The 22,406-nt window shown below is 39.8% G+C and overlaps 1 pseudogene; it reads left to right on the forward strand.

Annotated features, from left to right (window-relative positions):
- The first annotated feature begins 605 nt into the window (after positions 1 to 605).
- LOC149200847 (E3 ubiquitin-protein ligase BRE1-like 1 pseudogene) overlaps positions 606 to 22,406 on the forward strand; it is an 80,076-nt pseudogene continuing 58,275 nt past the window's right edge.

Genomic DNA, 22,406 nt, shown 5'->3' on the forward strand with positions numbered 1-22,406 from the left:
ATCTATGCGGCAATAGGAGGCAGAGAAGAAAGAACTAAAAAAAAATCAAGGACAGTGATGGGGAGTCTTCAGACATCATTCAGCTTGGACTACCCAATGAAATTGCATTGGATTTCTTGGTCAAAGTTCCAAGTCTAATGCCTTAGCGCCTCATAGTATTCTCCAAGGGAAATGGTCTTGTGGATATGCATGGGAGAATATGTGTGTCCATGCAGTTCAACTATTTCTATGAGGGGAATACTCGCTTTGCACTGAGATTTTTTCAACTAGGAAAAACTAAGCAGGATTTCATAGAGACGTATTTGATGACAACCCTTGTAATGGAAGAATGTTTGGTAAAGTGCAAGTTCTTCTACAACATTTATTGCAAGGGGGTCTCAACACCCCTACTCAAATTGCTAATTTTTTGATAGGTTTTTGCAAAGTTGGTCATTTTAGCATCACCCCCGAAGCTTTTGACATCTTAATCAATGTTTGAATTAAGTTTGAAAAGTTAAAAGAGACCACCGAGATCTTGCCACTATGCAAATTTCTGGGTTGGATTCTATTGTCCAATTAGATGTAATAATCTTTTAATTTCCCATTTAAAATTTGTTCATACCGAAATGGCCAAGGAATTATGCAGGGAATTGTTAGCCAAAGTTGTCTGGATTCAAATAGCTTGTTTGGTCATCGTTAACCTTCGAATTGGAGAATGTGTTGTGAAGATGATCTATGTTCAAATTCTACCTGGTAGGTTTATGTAATGTCGCATCCAAGACTCTATGAATGGTCCTATAGGTGTGAAGACTTTTTTATTTTTTTAAAACAAAAGTGACATGAAGAGAGGTTTGCTTTATGGATCATTGTTATAATGCTTTGATGATGCATGCCTATTTGGCATACGAAATACATTGAAAAAAGTTTGAAGGAACACAATTGCTACTAAAGGCTTCATATAAAGTGGGAGGTCAATCTATAAATGCACACATCATAGAGAACACAATTGTAGGATGTTGATTGTATCGTCTAGCACAGTGGTTACAACCATGGAAGGGTATAATGTAGATGCCATGCATATTTCTATTGCATTGGCAGATCATGGAGTCCTGGTAGTGGGAACAAGCTTGGAGTAGTGGATTGTGTTTTAGAGATCGTAGGCATAATTTGACACCTATGGTTCATTATATGTAAGGAAAGGTAAATTTTCATTAACAATGGAATACTATGCACAAGTTGTTGCCTTAAAATTGGTTTTAGGAGAATATTTACATTGCGCATACCAACCCTATAGCAGTAGTACAATGTTCAGGCATGTTACGAAATCAAAATATGAAGATGGAAATTCCATCTTCAAATGCACGAACCACAAAAGGAAGGAAGATATGGGAGAACTTGAAAATGAAATTATATGGTACTAAAAATGGAAAATATCATCTTTCTTTGGAATAAGGATTAGGAGATTAAATTTTGCAAGTGAAAAATATTTCTAAATAGAGTATAGTCAACTTTTTTCTTCAACAGATTAATGAAATACTGTGGTGAGTGAGGCAGGATAGAATGGTGAAATTCCCATAGTAACCAGAGGAAATATTGGTAGTTGTAAGTGATCGAGGTGGATATTCGTGGCCACCCACCTATTCCACTTGGACCCTCACCGTTGTACCAATATTTCTTTCAGTTTCCATAATTGTATCACAATTTATAATTTTTAGCAGTTTTTTGGGTCTTGAACTTCCGGAGCCGTTTTGAGGCCCTAAACAACATCTTTTTATGAAAATTGTCAAACCAAAATCATAAATTAATGTTTGCAGTCAAAATTTATAATCCTTGGATAGATATTTCTAACGAGGTATCATGTGCATCAAATAGATATCGTATGCCAAAGTTACAACCTTGGGAAGTTGATGTACCAATTTATCTTAACGAGGCTAATAGTTTTGGCGCTTCATCTCCTAGGGTTAGTTTTTTTGGTGTTTACCATTTTCCATTGTTTCTAAATAATAAATAGGCCTTCAAGCCTCATTGTAACATAGTTCATAAGCATGTAGACACCACATATTTTCTTAGAGATAAGCTACCATTGCCTGAGGTAGTTTATTTCCATTATGTATGTAAGCATATTTTAGTTCTTTGATATTAATGAAATGAAGTTTTAGTTTTGCTGCATTTCTATGATTATGTTTATATCTGCATTCTATTGTGTTTCTGCATAAGTATGGATCAATGGTATCTAAGCAGTTTTCTCTTTCTTTGTTTTTCTTTGCATGTCCCCAATGAGGTTAGGGTATAAGGAGTTAGGGCTCGAACCGATTGAACCTTTGCAAGACCAACCTCACAAACCCCAATAACCTCCCATGGCAGAAGAAAAGAAAGATGAGGGAGAAGGAGATACCTCAAAATATTGCTCGAAGAAGCCCTCGAGTGAGAGAGGAACATGGTGATGGAAAAGTTTGCCTAGATCCTTTGGTGGATGTTGACAGATGACTCATATTCATCCAGCAACCACTCTAGAGGCACCACTCCCTTCAAGGTACAAGTGAATTTTGACATTCCCATATTTGAAGGACAAATAGATGCAGATGTCGTAGATAGATAGTTAAATCTGTTGGAAGGGAATTTTTTAGTTCATGAGTTTTTCAATAGGGAAAAGATTACTTTTGGACTCCTCAAAGTTGCTCCCCACGTCAAGGATTGGTGGGAAACCTACTATGAGCAGAAGGATGAGAGGGAACCCTCATTGTTTTCAGCCGCACCCACTTGGAACTCTTTCTGAGATGCCATCGAGGAGCAGTATTACCTTATCAGAAGCTATGAAGATAAGTGCATAAAGTGGACCACACTACGACAGGGAAGGAACCAAGACGTGCTAGAGCTCACAAATATTTGTTATACCCTTTGCACGAAGTTGGGTATCAAAGATTCTGAGTGGCATCTAGTACTCAAGTACTGTGGTTGTCTCCACAAATAACTCTAGGACAATAAGGAGTTCCTAGACATCTCCTCGCTTAGCTCTGCCTACTGATACACTATCAAGATCAAGCAGAAGTTTAAACTAAAGAAGATAGACTATGGATATGCAAATCCAAAGCAAGGGAAAGGCACCTCCAAACCACATAACAAAGGACAAAGCCAAAGCAGGGTTACCTAAGACAACCTGTCGAGGCCGGAAGCAAAGAACAACACCACAAAGACAAAGAAGGACACATGAAAGTGCAGTGATTTCCATAATATCCCCACTCACAACACAAGTGAGTGTCAAGCCAAGCAGTCACTGGTGGCCGAGTTGAATGCTTCAAAGTCATATGTGTGTTTCGACTCTGATTCATAACCCGACTAGGGGAATGACAAAGGGAAGAATATTATTGATGTGGAGACCAACACCACTATTGCCACCACAAAGATCCAGAAGATTGAGCCCAAATATCTAGACGAGGGAGAGAGTGTCTTCCACTCATAGATGTGGGTGAAGGGTTCATCGCTGCAATTCATAGTCCACAGTAGGAGCCAAAATAACATCATTTTAGTAGAGGTCGCAAAGTGGTTGGGCTTACTAGCCACACCACACCTGCATTTGTACATCATTGGGTGGCTACATCAAGGACGAGATCTGCACATAAACCAATAGTGTCGCCTACCCTACAACATCAAGCCCTTCATGGACGAGGTATTGTGTCATGTTTCTCCTCTTGAACTTTGTGATGTATTATTAGGTCAACAATATGTATGGAAGTGTCATGCTATGTATGAGTAGATGCCTTGGAATGTTATTATTTATTTGGGTAATAAGTTATACATGATTCCAAAGGTAGCCCCACCTACCACCATCTCCTTGATCTGTGCTAATAAATGCAGTAATATCATCTCCCATAACGAGAAATTTGTTTTCTTTCTGATTCACTCTCAAAGTAAGTGGAAGCTTGTGGCCACATCCATGGCCCCTGGGAAGGGTTCCTCCACGCAGTAGAAGTACATGGATAAGGTCATGGAATAATATAGGGACATCTTCTCCTCACCCACAGGGGTACCCTTGCACTGTCAGGTCAAGCATTCGGTTGATCTGACTCCTGGAGAACCTATACCCAATGGGTCGATATATCACTGCTCCATTTTGGAAAATGAAGATATCAAGTGGAAAATCCAAGATTTGCTGCAAAAAGGGGACATTCGACCAAGTTCCTCACCTTATGTGAGCCCGGTCGTACTTGTACAGAAGAAGGATGGGACCTGGAGGCTCTGAATTGATTATCGAGCACTAAATAAAATAACCGACAAGAATAGGTATCCAATCCCATGGATTGATGACCTTTTGGACCAACTCAAGGGACCCAAGTATTCAAGCAAGATCGATCTAAATTATGGCTATCACCAGGTTCCAATAGAGCCCACAGATGTATGGAAGATCGCCTTCAAATCCAAGGAAGACCTTTTTGAATGGATGGTTATGCCCTTCGGATTGACAAATTCCCCTGCTACTTTTATGACGCTAATAGATTACATATTGCATCCCTTCACCATATGATTCATGGTTGTTTATCTAGATGACACCCTCATCTTCAACAACAATGGGAAGAACACTTGCAACAAATTCGGCAAGTCCTCCAAACCTTTGGATAGCACAAACTGTGTGCTAACCTGGAGAAATGCAACTTTGACATGAGCCAAGTCCAATATCTGGGTTGCATCATAGATGAGCAAGGCATGCATGTGGATCTGACTAAGATCTAAGTCGTTTAGTACTGGCCAACCCCGCCCACTCTAATAGAGCTTCACAACTTTTTGGGCCTTGCAAATTTTTATCGGAGGTTCGTGTTAGGATTCTCCCATATCACTTGGCCTTTGAGTTAGATTACCGAGGGAAAAGTGAAAGAAAATTTTCCTTGGTTTGATTCCAAATAGAAGGCTTTTGTTTAGTTGAAGCACCACCTCTGCTCTACACCGGTACTCACATTGGAAAACCTATATCAACCATTTGAACTTGAGACAAACGCCTATGACCATGTTATTGGTGTAATCTTCCCCTAGTGTAGAAATTCCTTGTAGATTCAAACTGCTAATTGTAATTTACTAAAACAATAAACTTAAATCTACTCTACTCATTAGCAGAAAAAATTAAATGATTGTGAAATCACAAAGCATACAGGAGAAAGAATTCAATCAACACATTACACAATGATTTCCTAGGGAAAGCCACAACTAAAAATCCCTACTATCTGTATATTGCATTAGTTAGGAAATATGATCAGATTACGATGCTTTTCTCAAGCCCGAGCAACCTCTGCACTATCTCTATCTATCTCACAACATCCTAGATGAGCCTAAGCCAATACTTAACCAATTTTCTGGTTGCCCAAGTCCCTATTTCCTTGCGTTTTGTCCTTGGGAATTATCCCCCTATTAATTAGGGAAATTCATCAATTGGAATTGCGCAATCCTCATAGGCATTATCATGATTGCATGCACCACCTGTACAATATGGATGATTATACAATTGATAATACATGGCTCTTGAACTCCAATATCAACTAGGTAACTATTGTAGTAGCTACAACCACCCTAAATCTTTTTGCCTAAGCTTCGTTTTGGAGCTTCCCTACTAAAATCTCAACATCTTATCTTACAATGGCCCAGGTACTTGTGCTTTCGTTGAGTTTTATATTTTTCTTTACAACTTGTGTTTGCCTACTTGCTTTGATTTCTAACCACAAGTTTTCCTCTTCACTTGGTTGCAATCTAGTTCTAGGCCTACCTTGGTGATCTACGCAATCCTAGACGAAAACCAACCTTGCTCTCAAGAAATGCACAGTTCAGGACTGTAGTGAGCTTTAGCTCTAGAATTGTGTAGACCCATCTTCCAACCTGTATTTAGCTAGGAAACTACATAGAGAATGAGAGGTAGCCAGAGCCACTCATCTTAGGAATTACGCGGAAGCATTCCCTCAGCAGTTGCCCGATGCATGTGCGAGTGAGTTGCCTAGTTCTCCCCGGAATTGCGCAATTTATCTGTGTATGCATGGAAACCTTTCCGAAAAAAGAAAAAGGAAAAAGTGAAAAATCATCCCTAAAAACTAGGGATCTATTTTTAGTAGTCAGAGTTACACGAGTTATTTTTGGAAACTTCTGCCATGTGTTGCTTTTTCCTAGGCTTTTGGCCTTCGCATCATAAAACCTTAATCAATAAAATCTATTTAATGGGCACTACCAAAGCCCATTTTCACCTTCGATATTGGAGCTCTGCCATTCCTGAGGAGATCTAGGAACCTTCAGCGCAATCGGCGCAACTTTTCCGGGTAAGTCTTTCTTTTCTAGCCTTTTGCTACTTTTTCTATCTCTTTTGTTTCATTAGCTTGTGAGAGTGCTTTTTTACCCTTTTATTGAACAACCACTGGCGTTTTGATTTGTTTTAGCTTGTAGAAGTGTTTTTTTAAGTTTTACATTGCCTATCGTAAATGTCACATGCATAACTCAGTTTTTTCACTAGTGGTCGTCGTTGCAGAAACTATCTCCATAAACTTCATTGTTCTTCTATTTGACTGATTCCTACAGTTATTTTGATTGCATGCAACACCATTCACTCAGATCTACACCAAAAATCACTCACACTTTCAAATATTCTCCTTTTCATGTTGCCCTTGGGCAGATCTAGACTCCCTTTGTCTGGATCTAGCTCTTCCCAACATGCACTGTGCATTTCTAGATCTGAAGGCTCTACCTTGGTTGTAGGAATTACGCAGAGGCTGCCAGTGACAGGCTCCAACTATGCAATGCACAGTCCAGGAGCCAAGCCCAGAGCCGTGGCCACTGGGATTGTGCAATGCGCAGTCCCAACCAACACATGCCAGACTGAACTGCGCATTGTGCATTTCCAATCGGCATCACCTCCCCACTAGCAGTTGGGACTATGTAATGGGCAGATCCAACTGACAATCACTCACCTCCAAAACCTATAATTGTGCAATCTTACCCAGCGGTTTCCCAGTTTGTTGCTTGGTATGTATTTAAGTGATTTCAATTTCAAGCTAACATCTACATGCCATGAGTGTTCTCTCTGTCTCTAGGTGCAACAATTGTTGACTAGCTTTTCAGCAGTATAGGTAACATGGCTTTCAAGAGAGTTGGATCAAAGGATATTGTCAAGAGAAACACTGGGGATGTAGTTCAACATGTGTCAATGAACTTGCCAGTTTATGTAGACTCAACACTATTCATAGAGAAGGACATGAAGAGAACATGGTAGGAAATCAAGGATATCTTTGCAGGAAGCTTCAAGGAAGATCTAGAAGATCGGTAGGTCTATGTCAACATCCATAAGTCAGAATTTTATAAGGTTGCATGAAAGTACCCCACCTTCCCATATGCAGACATCATTCACTGGATTTACTCACATACCGATCGCGAGATGATGACATTGAGCAGTGCTAGTGGAACACAATTTTCTACCTTCAGGATGAAAAATTAACATTAGATGTATCACTTACCACAACTAGTGAACCTCATGGATGCACTTTTCTATGCCCCCAACAACAATGTGAACACTAGAGACATCATAAAGCATTGGGTGAAAGAGCTGTTGAAGTTTAGGTCAACACCCAATCATGTTTACAAGACGAAGTCACTCAGAAAGGCCTACCAACTCTTGATCATCTTTACATGTCGATTGTACGGTCAAGAGAGCACAGAAACCTTTCCACAGAATTGGGTGGTTGTGTTCCACCAGTTGGTAAATGAAGGGAGGTCATTCAACTAGTCAGATTTTTTGGCTCTTCAGTTGAAATGCATGTGACTAATGCCCAGAATCTGCCCAAGGATGAGCAAGCGAGATTCTATATGTCCGCGTAACTACCTGAAACAATTTGTCCCCATCATGAGTTTCCTGGCATGGGTTATACATGGACACCATCAGAGAATGTTGTGAACATTTATTGCAAGATTCTTTCTAAGTGTAGCTATTGAGAACTCATGGTGAGACTATCGAACCATTTCATCATCCCAGTTTACAATTGATCATTGAGCATGATCCACCTTGCATGTCCCAAGAAGTGATGTAGGCATTACCTAACATTACAGATTGGTATGCCTCACTTGGTGGCACCTTCATCAGGATGTTTAGCAGAGAGAAGCCTCCACATGTGCTACCAAGGTTTTCCACGGATAAGTTGGTCATGCAAGAGGTTGCATATCACATCTCCATAGGGTTATCAGCAGGATTGCACAAGAGGAAGAAGGCACCACGGCTTTCTCTTCCTTTGCAGATTGGATTGTACGAAATCTAGAGCTTGAGGGATGTGAATGTCGAGGCCAAGGACTTATAAAAGTTTGAGTTTAGCACTAACAACTACAATCCATATGATCCCCACTGCATATGAAAGAAGAACTGTGCGAAGGTGTATTATCCATGGATCCATAGTACATTTCATTAGGCAGAGGAAGATCCTTGGAGGTACTGTTACAACTCCTCTAAGCTCAATGAGCTGGTTAGCATGGTTGTAGAATGCAAAGCTGCTCTACAGGCAGCACTGTAGGAAGAAACAACAACAACAACAACAGTGAGCAACAAATTGGTGTAGGACAAAGGTAAGAGGAAGATTTCCGAGAAACCAGAGGCTGATCAAAGCTACAAGTTCAGAGAAGATCCTCTCATTGAGAAAGTAGCTCTGGAAGTGGAGGAAAAGAAGTAAAAACACATAAAGAGAGTAGAGCAGAGGAAGAGAGAGAAGCAAAGGTTGGAGGATGCAGAGAGGATGTTGCAAGAAACAAAGAAGAAGTTGAAAGAAGAGTAGGAGCTAAGAAGGAGAGACATGGAATAGATGTAGAAACCCGAACAGGAAGAAGAGAAAGGCATGATGACAGAACAAATTGCTCCCATATAGATTGAGGAGTCAAAACAACCAGTAGACAAAGAAGAGGTTGAGCAGGTGCAGGTTTAGGAACTTGCTTAGCAAATTGAGCAAATGGTTCAAGCAATGGACATGGATTTAGAACAAGAGCCATAAGACCAAGATGTTGACCTCATGTTGAGAACATCAGAGGTCATCCCTCAGTCTCCACCACCTTCATAATCAGAACCAGTCCCGAGCGAGCAAGGAGAGGTTATTCTCCTCGATGATGATCCAATCGCTAAATGGGTGGAGCAATATTACCTGGAAAGCTCCATCATAAGTAACAGGTTCCGTATTTTTCTCATGCTTACTAAAGAGTACAATGCATATGAAGATACATTTGCAATAAGCACCTGAGGTTTGTCTTCTTACAGTTTTTAGAAAAAAGATAAGAGTGTGAAATTGTTAGAAGTAATGGATATGACATACCTTTCTCTTGACAAGAAAGACCTTCAATTTGTTGTGTTGAATATTCAATCGCCTATCATTTTATCTCAATTTTAATCGATCATATATTCATGATTCTAGGTTGGGAACAACTACGCTGGCTTCATTGGAAATTTCATTATACGTGACCTAAAACTTCTAGCTGTTTAGATTAGGAGTAGGTCTAGTTACATATTAGTTTACCTGCACTTTCATCCTGCATTCATTTTCTGTAGTTTTTCTTATGTTTTCTGATTTTTGTTTCACATCATGTTTTGGTTTAGCCTCTTGTTTTGTCTACTAGTTTTGTTTCCTTGTTGTCTGTTGTCTTTTCTTTCATTTTGTAAGACCTTGCATGAATATTCTATGTTGGCTCAAAAGGCAATGTGGCAAAATAGAAAAGGACTTTGTGACACTCCAACATTTGGCTAACTTTTTGTCCTTATTCCTTGTCCTGGTTACACCTTTTGGTCGATGATGTCCTGATGAAAAATGTGATCATTGCGTAAGGAAAGTCGTTTGTCAAACCATTATCTCTGTTAGAGCCTAGATTGACCTCAGGCTGAAGGAAGGCAGGTCTAGGGTAACATCAAACCATGATTAACCTGGTAGCTAACCCTACCAGGTCGGGAGAGGGCTCTCTCCTTGTCAATCCGAATTAGGATATTGGCAATTAGGGCTTGAGATGGCTGAATTTAATGTAGATTTTAGGCTAGCTATAGTAGCTTAGGGTTTCAGGTATGATTTTTAGGTTTTGGTTGCTGGATCAATTGGAGAAGGCAGATTGGGTCCGAGAAATCAACTCAGGGATACAGTCATGTCCTATGGGGCAAGGTAGACAAGGGTTTATGTACTAGCAATGGATTAATATGGTATATTAAGATAGCTGAGGAGTTGTGGAGGGCATAAAGAAACTATGAATCCTCTTCAAACAGTTGAAAACATTGAAACCCAAATGCATTTCAAGACAAAGCACAATAGTGTATTTTGTCTGTTCACCTTGATTCATTTAGATTTAGAAGAGAAAGATGGATTTGGATACATATAAGACATAAGAAAAATTCATTTCAAAGAAGAAACAATACATAAACTCACTGTCACAAGAATCCCACAAAGATAGTTGTGAAACCTGGTTTTATTCCTTGCCAAACTACTGATACAAATGTTCAATGAGTGCCAACACTTCTGCCAAAGTCAAACCTTTACAAATGACTAAGAAAGTACATAATATAGGCATCAAACCATTCATGCTAGCTATCAGGGGTTGAATCCATGAGAAGAGGGGTGGTTTCAGCCATATCTAAACTAGGAACACAAAAGTAGGCAATGGAACAGCTTGCCTCTAAAACTTAGGAAACCAATTCATTCATCATCAAAACCACTTGAAACTTGACGTATCTACCCTATGAGGTGTTTTTCATCCATATTTACATCAAATACAATCATTTACCATGCATACATTTACCAAGGAATGAGGAAAAAGTCAATTTCCAAGAAAACTAGGAAAAAACTGAAAATTTAAGCAAAACTAGCAAAATCAGTTTAATGCGTAGCGCCAAAAATTTCATGCGTAGTGCCATTTCAAGGCCAGTTTTGGAGGCCTTCCTGGTGTCCAAATCAGGTGCAATTTGGCTTACTAGAAAGCCCTGCTTGTCTAGTTTCTAGAACAATTTTCTTTTTCTGATTTGGAGCTCATTTGCCCCTCTAAAAGTTGATTCTCCCAAGACTGCTTCCTGTGTGGCAAAAAAGTGGTAGAGAGGGCACTTTTTGGGTGTTTTTTTGCCCTTTTGGTGACCAAGACCTTGTCCAAATCTTCTCAATATTTCTGGGTTTACTTATTTTTCCATGCTAATTCCAAATATGCAGGCCATTTTGCAAATAGAGGTCCCCATCAAAAGCGTAGTGCCAGTGGCGCTGCGCACCTATTGGAAAAACCTGTTTTTCAAATTTCAAAATTCAAAAATGACAAAAATTGCTCAAAATTTCCTAAAATTTGGCATGAGGAATCCTTGTTAGGTACTTTGTTGGGCCAATGATGCTTCAGCCAAGATCTTGAGTTTATCTTTCTCTTTCTTGTTCCTCTAAACTCTTCTTAGCTTGGCTTTTAACCTCTTTGTCCTTGCATTACAAATCTTTGACACTCCTTGGATTTTGAGCATCCAAGTCCATCACACTCACCTCTTGTGCCACCTCATGGTCCACAAGGACAAAATCTCCATAATCACTGTCCATTGGCTTGATTGACTGTAAATGCTAGTGAGGAAAGAAAGGTAGTGTGGGTGAATGATGAGTATGAAGAGATTTTCAAAAGAAAGGGAATGAGTGGGATGAGTGAGGGATATGAATGCGATTTGATATAGTGTAGGGTTTGAGGGAATAGGGTATGAAGAGGATGACTAGGGTTTTGAGAATTAAGGGTATAGGGTTATGTATGTAAGTAGAGTTCTAGGGAAGTGTATATGAGGGAATGGGAATGGGAAGTAGGTTTTTAGAGAAGTGTCATGTGATGGAATGGGAATGGGAAGTAGGTTTTTAGAGAAGTGTCATGTGATGGAATGGGAATGGGAAGTAGGTTTTTAGAGAAGTGTCATGTGATGGAATGGGAATGGGAATGGGAATGTGTGTAGGGGTATAGCCATGTAAACAATGACTTTATGGAAAAACTTGGCTACTAGGGTTTAGCCTTTTCAAACATTAACTCTAAGCACAAAAGTTTTATGGCAATGAGCAGCAATAATACTTACATGTAGGAGAGAAATCTTGCAAATTGGAGGAGATTTAAGTGATTTTGGGTTTATTTGAGGGTTTCCAGCATTGATAGGTAGTTTCCAATAGATGTTCAACACACTTTTAATGCACAGTGCCTGAGTAAAAATACACTGCAGGAACTCAACAGGTGCTCAACGCACCTTTAATGCGCAGCACCTTTAGTGCGCAATGCCTTTTTGCAGACAGCCTCTGGAGGCCTTCTCGATGTCCAAATTGGGCTTGTGATAGCTCATTGGAAACATTATTGAGTATAATTTCCAAAACATCTTGAATTTTTCAATTTGGAGTTCATTTACCCTGTCAAAAGTCAAATCTCCCAAGACTGGTCAAAAGGTACAAAATGAGGCTGCCTAAATGTAGTGTGCTATTGCAATCAACTTTTGAAGGTCTTCCTCAACTCCAATTTCAACTCATGATAGCCCATTGGAAATATATATTTTTTATAGTTATTATTTGACCCATAAATCATGTCACTTGGCCAACCAGGCTAGGAGAAATCCTGATTTTACCAAGGTCACTCGAGAGGTGCAGCAACCCTCCTAAGGCAACTGTATTTTTGACATTTCTCTAAAACCATGACATCTGTGTAAAAAATGAAGGAGGGTTTTCTTCCTTGGCCTATTGTAGACAAAAACCTCTCTCATTTTTCCCAAATTCATTTTTTCTTGCTCAGAAACAAAAACCCTAGGAGAGGGGAATGAGCCTTACCTGAGCACAACTGAAGCACAAACAAGGTGTAAAATGACCCATTGGAACATGAAATAATGATGACAACTCTCTAAATGATGGTACACTCAGCTGAATGGTGACATGGACCGACACTTGGAAAACTTTGGAAGGAATGAAAACAAATCCTAGACCTAATACCTAGTGACCAAATTTTACTTGAAGACTCACTGAAAGGACAAAATTTGACTTTGATGCCCTAAGACCACTTTGTAAGAGCATGTTTGATCACTGGTGGAAGGCTTTCAAAGACTGACACTATAATTGGCTCCAATGGGGATGGTAGCTCCTTGGAGGTGCCAAGAACCATAGATCTCTGGGATAAGTAGACTAGTGCCTCTTTCATTGGGCAATGGGGTCAAAAACTCCAAAGACTGAAAACTGACACAATGAAAACTGACTCAAGACTTAACTGAAACAAGTACTTACAAAACTTATTAACGACAGTAGACCATCAAGATTTGAGGGCTTCAAATACTGATGACCACCACCTGCTTACCGAAGAAATATGTACAATCATGTGAAGTGGGCCTTCCAATGTAACCAATCCAGGAGATGGCTAATCACTGAAATTCTGCTCTCACCTTCCCTGAACAGGCAGAACGATGTACATGTAAGCAACTCACAATAACAACTGAAACCAAGGCTTATGCTAACGAACCAGGCAACATTCATCTTCTCTAATGCTTGCAAAAGAATGCCGAAGGGATCTTGAAAATCTTGAAGCACTAGCTTGTCTTGAGATCCAGTAGAAAAAATATAAGTACTCCCTTCATTCTGATCTGAAAGAATAGCTGGTTGCTGATTGATAGTAAATTCCTCGACCATGAGAAATTCTGACTTGAATTCTGGCATACTATCTCTCTCAGGCTCATACTCCTCAATTTCATAGTCTAAGCCTTTCTTAAACAGAAAACAATCTTCAAGATTATCAAACATGACAGCCTTATCATTTTCATGAAGGAAAACAATATCTGTTCGTTGATCTATAAGTCTAATTTCAAGACTGTCCTCACTTTCAAAAGTGGAAGAAGCTTCATTGACACCTTCTTGACTATGTGAACACTGCAAACCTGCATTAGCTTGGGCTGTAACATGACCTTTCAGGAGTTGATCTATCTCCTCTTCAGATAGAGGAGAAAGTACTTTTTGTTTACTACAGTAATTGTCTTCTTTTTCAAGCAAAGGAGTATATAAATTTTCCTCAGACTGCTGATTCATGTCATATGATTCCTGTTGACTATCAAGATACAAAATTCCTTCATCTTCAAGCAAAGAAGAAGCTACGGTATCCTGACTATGATCTTGTGTAACGAAGTGACTGGCTCTTTGAGACTGTTTTTGAAGGGAAGAATCAAAGAAGGCTCCAATGCTTTCTTCATCATCACGATCTGAATCTAGATCTGGAATAGCCAACTTGACTTTAGCACAATATGAATTTGGAACTTGACTTTCCTGCATACTGTCTTCTGCTATGATCAGATCTGAAATAAGACCTTGTCTTCCATCATATTCAGTTGTACTAAGATCTTGAACCTGCTGCAAATTTTCCTGCGCATCTTGATAAGTATCCACTAAGCTCTCTTTATGCTGCTGAAATGGATTTTCATATAGGGCTTCCATGATCTCATCGTTCATGAAGTCATCATCTTCATAAATTTTCTCAAGATTTTCAATAAAACTATAAACATGTTTGCAACAGTCCTGAACTAATACTAAGGATGGATAAGATTCTTTATACCTTTCAAAGAACATGGTATGAAAATATTTCAAATAGTAAATAAAAGCAGGCGACAAACTTTGATACCAAGATCAGGCTTCACCTTCCAGAGTGGCCATGAATGTCTTCATCAAGCAATCTTCAGGAAAATCATCCTTCAACTTGCGAATATGAATCTGAAATCTAACTAGATGTAAAGCAGCATCATTCCTATCATCATCTTTAAACATAGGCAAATTCCTTTGCCAATCTACCTTCGGAATTTTATTTGGGAAACCTGGAATGTGATCTCAGCTCATGGGAGCATACCTTTGATCCAGCGAATCCATTTTGATAACAATGAATTTACCACGACATTCTTCAAGATACTGGTTCTTGAAGAGTAGAGTTTCCATAAAAATTTTGAACCTTTGGATTTTTTGACACTGGAGTCGCCAGGTGAATGATTTCAGCCTCCTGGTGTCTGATCGTTGTCCACCATCAACAATCAGATCTAAAATTGATACATTTTACTGAGGAACATAAAACTACGTTCCCCAGTATGGTCGCCACTATGTTAGAGCCTAGATTGACCTCAGGCTGAAGGAAGGCAGGTCTAGGGTAACATCAAACTGTAGAAATTTTGAATAATTTAACACATATTCACAGAGATTATCCTAATCATACAATTATAAGCGGAACATGTATAATACATAATCTCCTCTATGTTGATCATCAATTTACAGAAGCAGAAACATTCACAGGCACACATAGAAGCATCAATCAAACTCATTAACACAGTATGTATCCTGGGGAAAGCATCTCGCTAAAAACCCCACACTATCTGTATATTATATTGATTGAATCATGTAACATTACACAGCATAATACTTCTCACAAGTATCTCCACCTGTTACACACAATACAGCTCAGATTTGATCTCCAAATCTATCCCACTGCTTGCCTGCCTCCACAGCTCAATACCTGCTCAAGAACTGATGAGAATGACTTCCAAAACTCGTATTTCACCTGCAAAATAGTCACTCACACTTTGTTGGACGTGAGAACAAGCTATAATGTGGGAAAATATGTGAGCAAACTCATTGGCATACTCAATCCCTTGATTGTGCAAGATCTGGTGCACAACTATAGTCACAACTGATAGCAATCTCATTCTCTAACACCTGTCCCTGCTGAACTGAACATGCACTGACATGCAAATGAGTTAACTGATGTATTCTATAGATGTATTATGAGTTAATAACTTGTGAATTAATTAATAACTAATTCACCCAACTCATCTCTAGTCTATTGATCAGTTAGACTAAATACAACCAGTTTAACAAAGCTAAACTGAACACAACTCCATCAACTGCACCTCCAGTCCACTAAACTCAACTCACTTGAGTTCTAACTGAAGTCCTGCATGAAAATATTAGTCATCCCATAGGTAACCACGTATTTCCCTCTGGGATCTGCATGTACCACATCCGTAGCTCATCTTGAAGTGCTCCAAAAGAATAAGATCAAGTTTATAGTCCAAATACTATTATGAGACAATAATATTTGACTTTTCTATTTTTGACAGCCAGTCCAAAAATAGACTTTGATCACTCACACTATCATCACTCACACTTTCATAAAAAATAGAAGTCCATCTATTTTTCCCAACTTGACCAATCATCCATAAACAGCAACCTGCAATCCATAGACATGATCCATATGTCTAAAAATAGACTTGCGCAAAAAATAGCCTGCGGGCCCACTTAGTGAAGGCGACTCTTTTCACTAAGCTCCATCATCTTGTTGCACTCTCAACAAGAATTTCTTGTTGCACACTTTTCAACACTCCCTCTCAACAAGAAAGGCTTCCTCTCAAACACGATCCTGTAACTCTGGAATGTTCTCCATGCAACACATCTGGCCGGTCCACTTGCTCTGTCATCAAAGTCTCTAACTGCTATTGCCTCTGTTGACTGAAACTCTGCATCTCTCTGCTCTTCAGTATCTGACTGCTCTAGCCTCTGTCACTTTGATCTCTGACTGCATCTGTGCTGCTGCTGGTTCTATCTCCCAGCATTGCATCTGCACTGCACCTCCCAACTGACCTCCCTGTTGAGATAGAAACACCCTCTCATGGTAAAGCTCTACCTGCTGCTGACAAGTGCTCCCTCTCTGACATCTGTGCTACTGCAACATCTCCATGCATCTCGCACCATTGCACACCTCTCTGTGCCACCTAGCATTGTGCAAAACAATTGTGCCTCTCGCATTGCTACAGCCTGCTAGCTATGCGTTGTCCTAGGATTCCATGCACTGTTGCTCTCTATGCCACTCCATCCGCATCTGTCTCTACCCAACCAGTCAGTTCCTGCTACTACACATCTGGGGCTCCCATAGCAAGGTCTCATCCAAGAGGTTGGGTACCTCAAGGATCCTGCCCCTCCTCCTTGGGATGATCAATCCACATCAACCCACCTCCTACCTGGAGGTATGGCTGCATGCGATCCCTCAGCCCACCTAGCTCGAAGTTTCCCCCTACTGGAGGTCTCTGGATGAGTAGATGTCTCTACTCGATCTCCTATCAGCTTCCCCTGTTGTGGCTCCTCCATAACCTCCTGAAGTTGTTGCACCAATCGTGGCTCCTCCATAATCATCTGAGACTTCTTCTGGCTCTGCATGTTGAGAGGTAATACACGCTCCCTCTCAACCACCAAGTCTCCATCAGTTGCCTCGTTGCTCAAGGCTTTGCATGCATCTTGAACCTCAAGAGCATACAGGTTCCTGACCCGTGAACCAATATCATGACAACGAAAGCATCTCACCTTCGACTTGTAAACCTTCTTCCCATCATTGGAAGAACTAGATTCGAAAATAGAAACCTTCCCCTTCCCCTTCTTCGCCTTAGTTGCTAAGGCACAGTTCTCCTCATCTTGCATGGATGAAGAACCATCTCTGGTGCTCCATCTAATCTCCTCCTACACAAGATCCGACCAAAGTCTCTCCCATCCTGGCAGTTTCTCCCTTCCATTCACCGAGTCCTGGTAGCTATGCCAACTCTTAGGAAGGTCAAGGAGTCCTAGACTCACCATCCTCATCCTGACAGTCACCCCCACACTTCCCAGCTCATCCCAGCATTGGGTGAACTTCATGAGATACTGGGGCATACTGTCTCCATTCTCACACTGAATGTTTCTGAGTTTATCTCTTGCTTTGGAATAAACGAATTCCACCAGCTCAAAAACTCAACCACTTCTGATCTAGAATTCGTGAGAACAAAGTATTTCTTGTACAGAGATCGACTATATGGGCATTCACCGGATATCTCACCTTCCAAAGGAAGGATGAATCCAGAGGCTACCTGGCCCGATTACAGACTCTGCCTGAAGAAATAGAATGTAAAAACTTCCTGAATAGTAGATCTGATGATCAATCCTCGCTTGATATCCTGTAAAAATCTCTTCTACAAATCAAGCAGCTCCGGTACCATGTAGAAACTTTTTCTACAAATCATCTAGCTCTGATACCGTGTAGAAATTTTGAATAATTTAACACATATTCACAGAGATTATCCTGATCATACAATTATAAGCGGAACATGTATAATACATAATCTCCTCTATGTTGATCATCAATTTACAGAAGCAAAAACATTCATAGGCACACATAGAAGCATCAATCAAACTCATTAACACAGTATGTATCCCGAGGAAAGCATCTCGCTAAAAACCCCACACTATCTGTATATTATATTGATTGAATCATGTAACATTACACAACATAATACTTCTCACAAGTATCTCCACCTGTTACACACAATACAGCTCAGATTTGATCTCCAAATCTATCCCACTGCTTGCCTGCCTCCACAGCTCAATCCCTGCTCAAGAACTGATGAGAATGACTTCCCAAACTCGTATTTCACCTGCAAAATAGTCACTCACACTTTGTTGGATGTGAGCACAAGCTATAATGTGGGCAAATATGTGAGAAAACTCATTGGCATACTCAATCCCTTGATTGTGCAAGATCTGGTGCACAACTGTAGTCACAACTGATAGCAATCTGATTCTCTAACACCTGTCCCTGCTGAACTGAACATGCACTAACATGTAACTGAGTTAACTAATGTATTCTATAGTTGTATTATGAGTTAATAACTTGTGAATTAATTAATAACTAATTCACCCAACTCATCTCTAGTCTATTGATCAGTTAGACTAAATACAACCAGTTTAACAAAGCTAAACTGAACACAACTCCATCAAATGCACCTCCAGTCCACTAAACTCAACTCACTTGAGTTCTAATTGAAGTCCTGCATGCAAATATTAGTCATCCCATAGGTAACCACGTATTTCCCTCTGGGATCTGCATGTACCACATCTGTAGCTCATCCTGAAGTGCTCCAAAAGAATAAGATCAAGTTTATAGTCCAAATACTATTATGAGACAATAATATTTGACTTTTCTATTTTTGACAGCTAGTCCAAAAATAGACTTTGATCACTCACACTGTGATCACTCCCACTTTCATAAAAAATAGAAGTCCATCTATTTTTCCCAACTTGACCAATCATCCATAAACAGCAACCTGCAATCCATAGACATGATCCATATGTCTAAAAATAGACATAGTCTAAAAATAGACTTGCGCCAAAAATAGCCTGCGGGCCCACTTAGTGAAGGCGACTCTTTTCACTAAGCTCCATCATCTTGTTGCACTCTCAACAAGAATTTCTTGTTGCACACTTTTCAACACAAACCACACTTAACTTGGTAGCTAGCCCTACCAGGTTGGGAGAGGACTCTCTCCTTGTCAATCTCAATTAGGATATTGGCAATTAGGGCTTGAGATGACTGAATTTAATGTATATTTTAGGCTAGCTATAGTAGCTCAGGGTTTTAGGTTTGATTTTTAGGTTTTGGTTGCTTGATCAATTGGAGAAGGCAGATTGGGTCCGAGAAATCAACTCAGGGATACAGTCATGTCCTGTGGGGTGAGGTAGACAAGGGTTTATGTACTATCAATGGATTAAGATGTTAGATTAAGACAGTTGAGGAGTTGAGGAGGGCATAAATAAACTATGAATCCTCTTCAAACAGTTGAAAACATTGAAAACCAAATGCATTCCCAAGACAAAGCATAATAGTGTATTTTGTCTATTCACCTTGATTCATTTAGTTTTAGAAGAGAAAGATGGATTTGGATACATATAAAACATAAGAAAAACTCATTACATAGAAGAAACAATACATAAACTCACTGTCACAAGAATCCCACAAAAATAGCTGTGAAACCTAGTTTTATTCCTTGCCAAACTGCTGATACAAATGTTCAATGAGTGCCAACACTTCTGCCAAAGTCAAACCTTTACAAATGAGTAAGAAAGTACATAACATAGGCATCAAGCCATTCATTCTAGCTATCAGGGGTCGAATCCATGAGAAGAGGGGTGGTTTCAACCATATCTAAACTAGGAACACAAAAGTAGGTAGTGGAACAACTTGCCTCTAAAACTTAGGAAACCAATTCATTCATCATCAAAACCACTTGAAACTTGATGTATCTACCCTATGAGGTGTTTTTCATCCATATTTACATCAAATACAATCATTTACCATGCATACATTTACCAAGGAATGATGAAAAAGTCAATTTCCAAGAAAACTAGGAAAAAACTGGAAATTTAAGCAAAACTGGCAAAATCAGTTTAATGCATAGCGTCAAAAATTTAATTCATAGTGCCATTTCAAGGCCAGTTTTGGAGGCCTTCCTAGTGTCCAAATCAGGTGCAAGTTGGCTTGTTGGAAAGCCCTGCCTGTCTAGATTCTGGAACAATTTGATTTTTCTGATTTGGAGCTCATTTTCCCCTCCAAAAGTTGATTCTCCCAAGATTGCTTCCTGTGTGGCAAAAAAGTGGCAGAGAGGGCACTTTTTGGGTGTTTTTTTCCCTTTTGGTGACCAAGCCCTTGTCCAAATCTTCTCAATATTTTTGGGTTTACTTATTTTTCCATGTTGATTCCAAATATGCAAGCCATTTTGCAAATAGAGGTCCCCATCAAAAGCGTAGCGCACCTATTGGAAAAACCTATTTTTCAAATTTCAAAATTCAAAAATGAAAAAAATTGCTCAAAATTTCCTGAAATTTGGCATGAGGAATCCTTGTTAGGTGCTTTGTTGGGCCAATGATGCTTCAGCCAAGATCTTGAGTTTATCTTTCTCTTTCTTGTTCCTCAAAACTCTTCTTAGCTTGCCTTTTAGCCTCTTTGTCCTTGCATTACAAATCTTTGACACTCCTTGGATTTTGAGCATCCAAGTCCATGACACTCACCTCTTATGCCACCTCATGGTCCACAAGGACAAAATCTCCATAATCACTATCCATTTGCTTGATTGACTGTAAATGCTAGTGAGGAAAGAAAGGTAGTGTGGGTGAATAATGAGTATGAAGAGATTTTCAAAAGAAAGGGAATGAGTGGGATGAGACAGGGATATGAGTGAGATTTGATATAGTGTAGGGTTTGAGGGAATAGGGTATGAAGGGGATGACTAGGGTTTTGATAATTGAGGGTATAGGGTTATGTATGTAAGTAGAGTTTGATGGAAGTGTATATGAGGGAATGGGAATGGGAAGTAGGTTTTTAGAGAAGTGTCATGTGAGGGAATGGGAATGGGAATGGGAATGTGTGTAGGGGTATAGCCATGTAAACAATGACTTTATGGAAAAACTTGGCTACTAGGGTTTAGCCTTTTCAAACATTAACTCTAAGCACAAAAGTCATATGGCAATGAGCAGCAATCTTGGAGAGAAATCTTGCAAATTGGAGGAGATTTAAGTGATTTTGGGTTTATTTGAGGGTTTCCAGCGCTGATAGGCAGTTTCCAATAGATGCGCACCGCACTTTTAATGTGCAGTGCCTGAGTAAAAATACACTGCAGGAACTCAACAGGTGCGGAGCGCACTTTTAATGCGCAGCGCCAGGCGATAGGTGTGCAACGCCTTTTTTCAGACCGCCTTTGGAGGCCTTCCTGGTGTCCAAATTGGGGGTGTGATAGCTCGTTGGAAAGCTTATTGAGTCTACCTTCCAAAACAGCTTGAATTTTTCAATTGGGAGTTCATTGGCCCTGTCAAAAGTCAAATCTCCCAAGACTGGTCAAAATGTGCAAAATGAGGCTGCCTAAATGCATAGTGCTGTTGTAGTCAACCTTTTAAGGTCTTCCTCAACTCCAAATTGAGCTCATGATAGCTCATTGGAAATATCTTTGTGTCTAGTTATCATTTGACCATCAAGCAAGTCATTTGGCCAACCAGGCTAGGAGAAATCCTGATTTTACCAAGGTCACTCCAGAGGTGCAGCAACCCTCCTGAGGCAACTTTATTTTTGACATTTATCTAAAACCATGACACCCGTGTAAAAAGTGAAGGAGGTTTTTCTTCTTTGGCCTATTGTAGACAAAAACCTTTCTCATATTTCCAAAATTAATTTTTTCGTGCTCAGAAACAAAAACCCTAGGAGAGGGGAATGAGCCTTACCTGAGCACAACTGAAGCACAAACAAGGTGTAAAATGACCCATTGGAACATGAAATAATGATGAAAACTCTCTAAATGATGGTACACTCAGTTGAATGGTGACATGGACTGAAACTTGGAAAACTTTGGAAGGAATGAAAACAAATCCTAGACCTAATACCTAGTGACCAAATTTTACTTGAAGACTCACTGAAAGGACAAAAGTTGACTTTGACGCCCTAAAACCACTTTGTAAGAGCATATTTGATCACTGGTGGAAGGCTTTCAAAGACTGACACTAACAATCTCCATGTCTATTCTGAAAACCTCATGCCTACACTCGGGTCTTTATGTTTCAATGTTTTCAGACTGATCCAATCAAGTAGAGAAGGTCAAGGGGAAAATATAAACA

This window comes from Pinus tabuliformis, chromosome 2_1, assembly GCF_031772625.1.
Source record: "Pinus tabuliformis cultivar Carrire ecotype Pingquan chromosome 2_1, CPIR1, whole genome shotgun sequence".
Taxonomy (NCBI): Eukaryota; Viridiplantae; Streptophyta; class Pinopsida; order Pinales; family Pinaceae; genus Pinus; species Pinus tabuliformis.